We start from the raw sequence: 12,921 nt of genomic DNA, 5'->3' as shown, positions 1-12,921 counted from the left end.
GGATGGCATTTTTGCAAGAGATAGGGTGGGAAGAGGTGTAATCCAGGTAGCTGTGGGAGTCGGTGGGTTCGTAAAAAATGTCAGCGTCAAGTCAATATTGAGGCCATTGTTATTCCTTCAGTTTCTGTTTGGCCTCAGTTTGATGGTGGAGGAGGCCAAGGATGGACATGTCGCTGGGGGAGTGAGAGGCAGAATGAAAATGGATGCAACCAGAAGGTCAGGTTGGGTGAGTGTGCAGAGCACACTTGCTCAGTGAACCAGTCCCCGAAGCTGCATCTGCAGATATCCGTTGCTCCCGATGTGGTCCCCTCTGTATCAGGGAGACCAAATACAGACTCGGTGACCGGTATGCACAGCATCTGCACTCTGCCCGCATTAACCAACTTGACCTACCGGTTGCATCCATTTTAATACCCCATCCCACTCCCCCGGCAACATGCCCATCCTTGGCCTTCTCCACTGTCTGTCTGGAACAACACCTGATACTTTGCCTGGGGAGCTAACAGACCAATGGCCTCCATATTGACTTCTCCAGCTTCAAAATCCCTCCACCAGCCTTATCCCATGTCCAGCTCTCCTCGTCCCCCTCACCTCTCTGACCTGACTTGACTTGTCCATCTGGCTACTCATCTATCCACTCCACCCTTCTCACTGACCAATCGCAATGACCCCCTACCTTCATCTACCTATCACCAAACCACTGCCCTTTCCTCCCCCACCCCCAACCCCCTCCCTCTACAGTCTTCTGGGTTCCTCTCCCCCTCCCCAGTCCTGCTCCTCAGATCCTGTCTGACCTGCTGCGCCTTTTTAGCTACATATCTATTGACTCGTTTCTTTCATGTAGCCCCTCCCTCCCCACCAGAGCTCACACTGAATCGTGTTGCGATCAAAGTCTGAGTAAGGATTCTTCAAGCTTTCCGGCTAAGGAGGTGGAAGATTGCTTTCCCTATCCACACAGATTCCACATGCAGATTACTGTAGAGGATGCTGCGCCTTTCGGATTGTTGATGGACAGTTAGTTCCAGTGAAAAGGTCATAAAACATCTTTGAGCAATTGCAAGTGTAATGAACAGCTGGTGTTATTTATTCACAGTTGCCCAACTGTTAACCCTATCTGTCATCGACAGAGAAGCACCCTGGCATTTCAATGGAGAATCTGTTGTTTGTACAGGCATGTACAAATTCAACCCTACATGCATACAGCTGAGTTTGAGATTGTACTAGAATCTACTATTTTATCTTCAGTCATTCTTTATTCAGTCCAGCACTGAAGGTTTACTGTTTCTTAATATGCTTGTGTGATTATTTTTCTCTCTGATGTACCTGCATTGAAAAATGTGTCATTGATCGATTCCTTTGGTAGACTGACGACATAAAGTGAAAATGCAGTTTGTTTTTAGTTTTTCTCTTTGCATCTCTGTGCAATTTTGCAAAGCTGCTTCAACCAGGGGCAGGATATTGAAATTCCACTCCACTCCTGCCTGCAAGCAAAACCCACTGCATATTCACTCAGAAAATTAACCTACCTTGGGGAGCAGTTCAGACATTCTTACAACTAACTGGAAGGTGCAGGGTGTATTATTGGTTTTTGTCACTACCTCCTTCGTGAAGAAGGACCAGAAGCGGCCATCTTATGTTGGTGAAGGAAGGAGAAAATGAAATGTGTTTATGCACACTTTGACTTACACACCCACTTTCCTGCACACATTCAAAGCAAGCATTATACTTTGCAGCATTTTGTAAATGTCTTCCTTTTCGCTTCTACAAAATGTTCAGCTGCCAAATGCTAGTATTGTGTTGCAGGCTACAGACTGTATAAGTGAATATTGAAATTGATCATGGGGACAGTTGAGTTTAAATGAACAGAGTTACTGTGAAGATGAAACCACATGAAACAGGGAAACACCATCAAAGTGTGAATTGTGCTGACTAGCCATGTGCTACTGAATAAATTGTATTCTATACTTTCAAGGCATAGATCTATCAAGCAATAAAACAACACAAAATAAAACCGTGTGATGGTGTAATTGGCTGGATTACTCAGTGTCATTTAGGTAAAAATTGATGCTGATGATTTTTCTGCTTTTCAATTTCTCACTATCTTTATGCAACATTTTATTGAATCCACACCAAGAATTCTGAAGCACTGGTGTTAAAAAGACAGCATAAATCTCTTGGTCTGGCATAGTACTATAAAGCAGATTACATGCTCCAGTCAAAAGGTGGCACAATGGCTCAGTGGTTAGCGTTGCTGCCTCATAGCACCAGGGACCCTGGTTCAATTCTACCCTTGGGTGACTATCTGTGCGGAGTTCGCGGATTTCCTCTGGGTACTCTTATTTCCTCCCATGGTCTAAAGATGTGCAGGTTAGGTGGATTAACCATGGGAAATGCTGGGTTACAGGGATTGGGGTAATATGGTGGGTCTGGGTAAGATGCTGTTTGGAGGGGCACTGTGGACTCAGTGGGTGCAATGGCCTGTTTCCATTCTGTAGGGATTCTATGAAAAGGGTAAAAATTAATTCTCATATTTTGGGTCATAATTTATAACTTGTCCTTGAGTGGAGGGAAACAGTTTGCAAACTTGGTGATGTAACTACATCTACCAAAACATGGCATAGGGCTGCATGGCTGCCTGTGCTGTCAGCAGGGAGCTCAGATTTATACACAGTACAGCTACTCTACTGTTCTTTAAAGCAGTTGGTGAACTTACAGCATGGGTTGGTACCTAGGATTTCAATGTTGTGGCCAACTCAGAGTCATGGCTAGAAGAGGGACAGGAATGATTGTTGCAGATTCCGGGATTTTGATGTTTCAGTAAGAACAGAGAAGCTGGTAAAGGGGGAGGAGGGGTGTGGCATTGTTAATCAAGGCTAGTATTACAGCAGGAGAAAGTGAGGACTGCAGATGCTGGAGATCAGAGCTGATCAGGAACTGTAGGTAGTTCCTGAAGAAGGGCTCATGCCCGAAACGTCGATTCTCCTGCTCCTTGGATGCTGCCTGACCTGCTGCGTTTTTCCAGCAACACATTTTCAGCTAGTATTACAGCAGCTGAGACAACATTTGAGGTGTCATCCACTGAGGTAGTTTGGGCTGAGGTTAGAAACAGGAAAGGAGAGGTTATCTTGGGAGTTTTCTATAGGCTTCTGAATTGTTCCAGGGATGTAGAGGAAAGGATAGTAAAGATAATTCTCAATAGGAGCAAGAGTAACAGGGTAGTTCTTATGGGGACTTTAACTTCCCCAAAATTGACTGGGAATACTAAAGTTCAAGTAGTTTAGATGGGTCAGTTTTTATTCAGTGTGTGCAGGACAGGTTTCTGACACAATATGTAGACAGTCCAACAAGGGGAGATGCCATATGGGATTTGGTACTGGGAATGAGCCCCGCCAGGTATTAGATTTGGAGCTAGGTGAGCACTTTGGCGATAGTGACCATAATTCGATTATATTTGCAACAGCAACGGGCAGGGATAGGGGTATACTGCAAGGAAAGAGGTATAACTGGGGGAAAGGCAATTATAATGTGATTAGGCAAGTTTTTTTTTAGATTAGATTAGATTACATTACAGTGTGGAAACAGGCCCTTCGGCCCAACAAGTCCACACCGACCCGCCGAAGCGAAACCCACCCATACCCCTACATTTACCCCTTACCTAACACTACGGGCAATTTAGTATGGCCAATTCACCTGGCCCTGCACATCTTTGTGACTGTGGGAGGAAACCGGAGCACCCGGAGGAAACCCACGCAGACACGGGGAGAACGTGCAAACTCCACACAGTCAGTCGCCTGAGGCGGGAATTGAACCCGGGTCTCTGGCGCTGTGAGGCAGCAGTGCTAACCATTGTGCCACCGTGCCGCCCACAAAGATTTAGGATGTATAGGATGGGGAAGGAAACTGCAGGGGATGGACACACTTGAAATGTGGAGCTTATTCAAGGAACACCATGATTAGTATGTACCTATCAGATATGGAGGTAGTTGTTGAGAGACGAAGCCATGGTTTACTAAAGAAGTTGAAGTTCTTGTCAAGAGAAGGAAGGAGGCTTATGCAAGGATGAGATGTGAAGGCCCATGTAGGGGGCTTGAGAATTATAAGTTAGCCAGAAAAGATCGAGAGGGCTAAGAAGAGCCAGGAGGGAACATGAGAAATTGTTGGTGGATAAGATCAAGGAAAACCCTAAGGCCTTCTGTAGGTATATCAAGAATAAAAGAATGACTAGAGTAAGATGAGGGCCAATCAAAGGTAATAGTGGGAAGTTGTGTGGGAATCTGAGGACATAGGGTAAAGCGCTTAAAGAATACTTTTCATCAGTATTCACATTGGAAAAGGGCAATGTTAGTGAGAGTACGGAGGTACAGGCTACTAGATTAGATGGGATTGCGGTTGACAAAGAGCAGGTTTTAGTAATTTTGGAAGATCTGAAAATAGATAAGCCCCCTAGGCCAGATGGGATTTATCCTCAGATTCTCTGGGAAGCCAGGGAGGAGATTGCAGAGTCTTTGGCTTTCATCAATGTCGACAGGAGTCGTGCCAGAAGACTGGAGAGCATAGCAAATGTTGTTCCTTTGTTTAAGGGGGGGAGTCAGGACAACCCTAGTAATTATAGGCCAGTGAGCCTTACTTTGTGGGAAAGATGTTGGAAAAGGTTATAAGAGATAGGATTTATAATCACCTGGAAAGGAATAATTTGATTAACGATAGTCAACATGGTTTTGTGAAGGGTAGGTTGTTTTTCAAGAAGGTGACAAAACAGGTAGATGAAGGTAAAGCAGTTGATGTGGTATATATGGACTTCAGTAATGGTTCCACATGGTAGGCTATTGTGCAAAATACGGAGTTTCAGGGCTGAAGGTGATTTAGCAGTTTGGATCAGAAATTGGCTAGCTGAAAGAAAACAGAGGGTGGCGGTTGATGGAAAATGTTCATCTTGGAGCTCAGTTACCAATGGTATGCCCCATGGATCTGTTTTGGGACCACTACTGTTTGTCATTGTAAAAGATTTGGATGTGGGCGTAGAAGGATGAGTTAGTAAATTTGCAAATGACACTAAGGTAGGCAGAGTTGTGGATAGTGCCAAAGGATGTTATGGGTTACAGAGGGGCATAGATAAGATGCAGAGCTGGGCTGAGATGTAGCAAAACAAGTTTAATGTGGAAAAGTGTGAGATAGTTCATTTTGGAAGAAGTAACAGGAATTCACAGTACTGGGCTAATGGTAAAATTCTTAGCAGTATGGATGGACAGAGAAATCTTGGTGTCCTGGTGCATAAACCCCTGAAAGTTACCACCCAGGTTGATATGGTTGTTAAGAAGACATATGGTGTGTTGGCGTTAATGTGGAAAAGTGTGAGATAGTTCATTTTGGAAGAAGGAACAGGAATTCACAGTACTGGGCTAATGGTAAAATTCTTAGCAGTATGGATGAACAGAGAAATCTTGGTGTCCTGGTGCATAAACCCCTGAAAGTTACCACCCAGGTTGATATGGTTGTTAAGAAGACATATGGTGTGTTGGCGTTTATTGGGAGGGGAATTATGGAGCCATGAGGTCATACTTCAGCTGTACAAGACACTGGTAAAGCCGCACCTGGAGTATTGTGTACAGTTCTGGTCACTGCATTATAGGAAGGATGTGGAAGCTTTGGAAAGGGTTCAGAGGAGATTTACTAGGATGTTGCCTGGTATGGAAGGAAGGACTTATGAGGAAAGACTGAGGGAACGGAGACTGTTTTCATCAGAGAGAAGAAAGTTGAGAGGTGACTTCATCGAGACATATCAGATTATCAGAGGGTTGGATAGGGTGGACAGTGAGAGACTTTTTCCTTGGATGGTGAAGGCTAACATGTGGGGACATAGTTTAAATTGAGGAGTGATTGATTTAGGACAGATATTAGGGATAGTTTCTTCACTCAGAGTAGTAGGGACATGGAGCAGCCTGCTTGCAACAGTAGTAGACTGTTAAGGGTATTTGAATGAGCATTGGACATACATGTGGATAATAATGGAACAGTGTGGGTTAGATGGACATCAGATTAATTTTACAGGTAGCTGCAACATCGAGGGCCAAAAGGTCTGTCCTGCCCTGTAACATTCTCTGTTTTATGTTCAGTCTGTCTCTCTTAAATTGAAAAATTCCAAGAGCTACTAATCCTAATTGTTGTATTTCTATACAAAGAAATTGCTAGAGAAATAATTTCTGCATCGTGGATGCAGTGCTGGAGACCCTAGTGACAGAGGAGAATGTCAATGTTCCTACAGGGGTAAGGAATTGTGAGTAAGTGCCCAGTGGGGTGAATCTCCTGTATTTCGTGCCAAAGATCTGACAGCATCTCCTCAAGAAGTGTAATGGCCTCACGTGGTTAGACATTGTCAGTGAATCTCCAACCCATTGCTTCACCAGCAATGGGTTGCTTCACCAGCAATGCACACCCAAGCAACACTTCTAGGCACTTGGTACCACCCTGACATCCAGATATAATGCCTCATCCTTCCATGCCTACCAACGCTGTCAGCCTCACAGCTATCTTCCACTGCCACCACACTGCTCCAGCTTTTCAGCAATATAAGGTGCATCACCCAATACAGCTCCTGCCCAGGTACATCAGCAGTCAATGACTTGCACTCTGCTGTGTCTCTCAGTGAGCAGAGCGTAACTGGTGAGGAATCCAAGACACCTGTATCTCCAGAGTCCCATGGAAAAAGTGGTCCTCGGCATCATGGGCTGGCTGTTGGAGATGGTAACATGCAGCATCATTAAGAATGATGATATGTTCCTATTCCAATCCCAGCTCTTCCTCACCCTGCTCTCTGGCACAGTGATGAATCATCATTGACCTCCCATTCCAATCCCACACCCCTTCCCTTGATTTTCTGACTTCAGAAACCCAGGGTTATATGTTTGCCTGGTCACAGCATCCCCACAAGAGCTAAGTGAAAATCACGAAGATAAGAAGAGATCTTCGGTTGATTTGATGTTCCTCCCACCAGTTCACATACTGGCACTGCCTGTACTTTGAAAGTGAGTATGGAGTTGGGATCAGCAAGATTGGGATATTGGGAACAAGTAGGAATCAAGCAGACCATCCCCGATCCTTAGGCGAAAGTGAGGACTGCAGATGCTGGAGATTAGAATCAACAGTGTGATGCTGGAAAAGCACAGCAGGTCAGGCAGCATCCAAGGAGCAGGAAAATTGACATTTCGGGCTAAAGCTCTTCATCAGGAATGAGGCTGGGAGTGTCGGGGATGGAGAGAAAAATGGGAGGGGAGTGGGGATAGGGAGAAGGTTTGAGGGTTTGAGAGAACATCTCTGGGACACCCGCACCTATCTACCCCACCACCCCGTGGCCGAACACTTCAACTCTCCCTCTTACTGCATTGACGACATGCAGATCCTGGGCCTCCTTCATCGCCACTCCATTACCACCTGACACCTGGGGGAAGAATGTCTCATCTTCTACCTTGGGACCCTCCAACTCCAGGGCATCAATGTGGATTTCACCAGTTTCCTAATTTCCCCTCTCCTCAACTTATCCCCATTCCAACCTTCCAGCTCAGCACCACCCTCATGACCTCTCCTACCTGTCCATCTTCCTTCCTACCTATACGCTCCTATCACGCTTTTCCAGCACCACACTCCCATCCCTGATCCCTGCTCGCAGCACTGGCGTGTAACTGCTGCACCAAATAAATATCATCAGGGACTACGTCACTTTAGGTTTCCATATTGAGTATCGTTCACCTTTGTCACTGTAGCTCAGCTCATTGTACTGTCAACTTGGAATCAAAAGGTTGTGAGTTTAAAGCACACTGAATGAAATGAACACGGGTGCAAATCTGCTGATGGGAAGGTAGTTGTTTCTGTGACTACATGGAATCCCCATTGGAACTGACTCGACGGAACTGACTGGGAATTGAAACTTCCTTTTGGCAACACATGGTGCTTGAAACCCTCTGAAAAGGCCCTCCACTCTGAGTTAGAGTCAGAGACTGTAGATGATTCCAACTCAGTCACCTCAACAATCAGCCAGGAAAAATTCCAAGAATTGAGGGGAGGCCACAGCCTATTGGTATGATCACTGGGCTGTTAATCCAGAGACCCAAGTAATGCTCTGGGGACCTGGATTCAAATCTTGCCAAGGCAAATGGAGTTTGAATTCAATCAAAATCTGGAATTAAGATTCTAATAATTACCATGAAGCCATTGTCAGTTGCTAGAAAAACACATCTAGTTCACCTGTAAATGAAGGAATCTTTCATCCTTACCTGGTCCGGATTACATGTGACTCCAGACCTGCAGCAATGCGCAATAAATCTGACCTAGCCAGTGACACCCTCATCCTGTGAATGAACAAAAAAAGTTAAAATTTACCTGCTCTAATTCCCAGCTAACTGTAAAACTGGCCCTGTCTCCCAACTGAGTAAATACAAAGCCCCCTGATGATTACCCCAAAAATACATGGGCACACAATCCTCCACCCAACACTCCCATAGGCTGACTGTCCCTCACCACCATAGACACCAGATTCCACCCTCTCAGACCACACACCCCCCCCCGACCCTATTGCCAAATCTCATGAACATGTCCTCATCCATGTCCCAACTGAACTGCCGACTGCATGACAACATCTAATGGGAAGTACACAGGAAGTATTTGTACAACTGAGAAAAGATAAGGGCCCAGATAGTTGGATAATAGGCAGTCAGTCAGAGCTGGGTAGACTGGAACTGCACATCGAGACCACGTGGAATCACCAACACACTTGACTTTGAGGGAATTGACAGAAACTTGAATTTCCCCTTGTGTTTTGGACCCTCCAAAAGAGTCCATTAATATTGGAGAATTTGGAGAGTTCCAACAATTATATGAATACTAAACAGGCAAATGTCCTGGGTTAAACTACTCTAACCCCGAGGGAACCATTAAACTGAACCCTAACCCGTTACTGTTAACCCTAAATACACAGCCCTCAATGTCTGACATATCCTGGACCTTGGGCAACCACACGCCAATCAGACACCCTGCCAACTCAACCCAGCTGCATACCCTACATCCCATCTACCCACACACCACCCTTCACACTCCTTTGTTACACCCAATACCTCTGCCCACTGACCAGACCCTTCCTGGAGCTGACTCCCTCCACAGTCTTGCCAGCCTGACTCTCACATCCCCTCCATCTCCTCCATCCTCCAGCCTAATATAGGACACGCTCCTTCAGACCCATGAGCCAGAAATCCTTGAAACTGATGTTCACCCTGCCCCTGGCAGTTTGATGGTCTCCAGACCTGCAACCACACACCCACATTTTAAATGTCTTCTGTACTGGAAATTCCTGCACAGGGACCTCCTGCTATCAGCGGTCCAGGAATCCATGGATTCAGTAGCAAAGAGAATCTTGGTGGAAACTGCTCTCCTTTTGCAGCAATCAGTACACTGTGTTCAGTCATTTAAATGTCCAGTAATCACCAGTCACTTTGACAGCTCTTGAATCTTATTGGAGCTGATCAATTTACGCTATGGTGACCAATGTGGCAGAATTGTGCAAGACATTCAGTAAGGCCTATCCCAAAGCCAGGAACAACCTTTTAACTAGGTTCCAGGTATTGAGGCAAGATTCTTGCTAGGCAGAGGCAAGTTACCTGTTAACGGAGGGTTTTATTACTTATTGACAACCTTAATATCTTGCGTCATTAATATGCAGCTTTCTATCCTACCAACCACCATGAGCAAACCAGCCGTCTCCAACTCTCAACATGCAGGTCACAGCGGTTACCTGGTCAATTCATCTTACCGTTGGATGTGAACAACAACAGCATCTCAGGGCATGGTCCATGGGCATTAGTAACATGCACAGAAACTGGCACTCAATGCATCCTCATGGCACTTCTCCAACGTACTTACAGGACTCTGAGGAAGTACAGACCTGAGTTTCAGGGCATACAGTCAACTAACATTGAAAGGCTGCTGCAAGGACCCTTTGTGCACAGAATCAGATAGTCAGCTCATGGAGCGGAACAGGTTGCACCTCGGGGTCACTTGCTTAGTGCTCGCTTGGCATTTACCTGTATGCCCACAGCTTCCCTCCCCTACCTGGCCATAGTGCAGCCAAAGAGCTTGCCTTGCTGCTCAGCAGTCCTTAGTAAAGCTGGAGAGAGAGAGAGGGGGGGTGGGGAGGTGGATATCCTGCTACACAGTACCATGCTACACACCTGCATCATGTGCCAGCAGCTTATGCAGCAAACACCTTGTATTTGCAGCAAGCAAGAAGCCTTGACTCATGGTTTTAATTCTCTCTGAAGACCAAGGAGGAACTCTTCATTCAGGGGTCCCAACACATCAAGTCAAAGTGATCTCATTCGGGGGGCCCATGCCTTTGCAGTCTAGAGAATGTGGCCCGTGGTTCCACTGTCTTGGGGTCAATCCAACACAGTTATGGAGGTGTACAGATGTTAGTCACGGATCTGAGGGACATCGCATCTCACATCCCTCTCTGCTGCCCCTGTTCCTGTCTGTGTATGTGGATGAATTTCCTGATTGCTGACACCACAGGGTCCTCTGCTGCCTGGAGCTGAGCAGGTGCCTGGGTCTCTGGCAGTCCTGTAAGTGCCAGCAGTCTGGGGTGTTGTGTGCCCGACTATCTGTTGAGGTGCCATGGTGAAGGGTTCACCAGATTGTGCTCTCAAATGTTCTATGCCTGACATTCCCATCGAGATATCCGTACCTGAGCTGGTTGCACTGCAGAAGGCAGCCTTGCCAATGCTTCCACTGAGATCCAGGAGGTGGATCCTGGTGGAGTGGCCATTTCTCCACCAGAACCATGGCCATCCCGCTGGCACCTGTTAGACACATGGGAGAGAAGGGGTCACAGCCAGTGGTTAGAAGTGCGATGCTCAATGAATGACACTGACAGCAAGGTGACTGTGAGAGTTGGGAAGGAATGTGAAGTGGTAATTACTCAGTTGGCAGGAGATGGATGTTTCAGCTTCTCCACATTAGCAGCTTTGGTGTATTCCTGTGAGCAAGAGAATTCTGTCCTCATAGTGGATGAGAATCCTCATGCATTAAGGTCAGAAGTGGGGATATTCATAAATGACTGCATGCTATTCAGCAACATTCATGGCTCCTTAGATACTGAAGCAGTCCATGTCCCACCGCAGAAAGACCTGAACATTCACCAATCCCATTCCTTCCCTTTTGTTTAGCTTTACTTACTATGTCCTCTCTCCCCTCCCCCACTCAGGTGGGACTGTCTGTTCTTTCCAGCCTGACAGTTTGACACACCATTGTCTTGCCCTTCTCACATTCTGATCACTTAATCTGAACTATCAATATCCTTCATCCCATTCCACCACCCCCCTCACCACTGCATAAATGCTTTCCCTTCCACACTTTATAGCTCTTCGTCAGAGGTGACGTATAGACTCAAAACATTAGCTTGCATTCTCTCCAGCGATGCTTCCTAACTCACTGTTATATCCAGCATTTTTTGTTTTCAGTACAGATTCCAGTATCCGCAGTAATTTGCTCAAATATTCTCCAGGTTTGGGCTGACAAGCAGTAAGTAGCATCTGTGCCACAGTAATGTCTTACAAAGACCATCTCCAACAGAGATTCCATTCAATTAACAGGGCTGAATCCCCCCCCCAAGTGACTACATCCTAAGGGTTATCATTAACCAGAAACTGAACTGAACAAGCTAAATAAATACTATGTCTACAGGAGCGGATGACAGGCTTGGAATCCAGCAGTGAGTAACTCATCACCTGTCCACCATCTACAAAGCACGAGTGAGGAGTGTGAGATAATATTCCCTACTTGACTGAATGCTTCAACAACACTCAAGATGCTTAACAACACCGAAGATGCTTAACAACACCATCTAGAGGGATGAAGAGAGTAAATACATGGAAACATCACCAACTGTAAGTGCTGTTGAGAAGGCATGCGGTGCGTTAGGTTTCATTCGTAGTGGGATTGAGTTCCAGAGCTGCAATATTATGCTGCAACTATACAAAACACTTGTGCGGCCATACTTGGAATATTGTGTACAGTTCTGGTCACCATATTTCGGGAAGGATGTGGAAGCATTGGAAAAGGTGCAGAGGAGATTTACCAAGATGTTGCCTGGTCTGGAGGGAAGGTCTTATAAGGAAAGGTTGAGAGACTTGGGTCTGTTCTCATTACAAAGAAGAAGGCTAAGAGGGGATTTTACAGAGACATACAAGATGATTAGAGGATTAGATAGGGTAGACAGTGAAAGTCTTTTTCCTAGGATGATGATGTCAGAGGCAAGTTCTTTACTCAGAGAGTGGTAAGGGCGTGGAATACCCTACCTGCCATTGTAGTTAACTCAGCCACATTAGGGAGATTTAAACAATCCTTGGATAAGCATATAGATGATGATGGGATAGCGTAGGGGGTCGAGCTAAGAATAGTTCATGGGTCGGCGCAACATCGAGGGCCGAAGGGCCTGTTCTGTGCTGTATTGTTTGATACGCAATGTTCTTCCGCCGCCTTCGCCTCCGCGCCTACTTCTTCAACCAAGACTCTCACCCACCCTCTGACGACCCCTTCTCACGCCTCCAACACACCCCATCCACCTGGACACCCCATGATGGCCTCCTACCTGCCCTCGACCTCTTCATAGCCAACTGCCGCCACAATATTAACCGCCACCTGAACTCCCCCACCCCTCTCACCCACTCCAACCTCTCACCCTCGGAACGCGTAGCCCTCCACTCCCTCCGTTGCAACCCCAACCTCACTATCAAACCAGCAGACAAGGGAGGCGCGGTAGTAGTTTGGCGCACCGACCTCTACACCGCTGAGGCCAAACGCCAGCTCGCAGATACCTCCTCCTACTGCCCCCTTGACCATGACCCCACCCCCCACCACCAAACCATCATCTCCCAGACC

The 12,921-nt window shown here is 46.3% G+C and overlaps 1 long non-coding RNA gene across 2 annotated transcripts in view; it reads left to right on the top strand.

Annotated features, from left to right (window-relative positions):
• The window catches only part of LOC122554238, a 91,325-nt gene that overhangs the window by 72,027 nt on the left and 6,377 nt on the right, over positions 1–12,921 (top strand). For both annotated transcript variants that reach the window (XR_006312948.1, XR_006312947.1), the window contains exon 3: positions 11,725–11,927. This is a non-coding gene — a long non-coding RNA (uncharacterized LOC122554238). The remainder of the gene's footprint in view (positions 1–11,724; positions 11,928–12,921) is intronic.

Source organism: Chiloscyllium plagiosum, chromosome 11 (genome assembly GCF_004010195.1).
Source record: "Chiloscyllium plagiosum isolate BGI_BamShark_2017 chromosome 11, ASM401019v2, whole genome shotgun sequence".
NCBI lineage: Eukaryota > Metazoa > Chordata > Chondrichthyes > Orectolobiformes > Hemiscylliidae > Chiloscyllium > Chiloscyllium plagiosum.
Note: the sequence above shows the minus strand (reverse complement) of the source record. Positions and strands in the feature narration are given on the sequence as shown.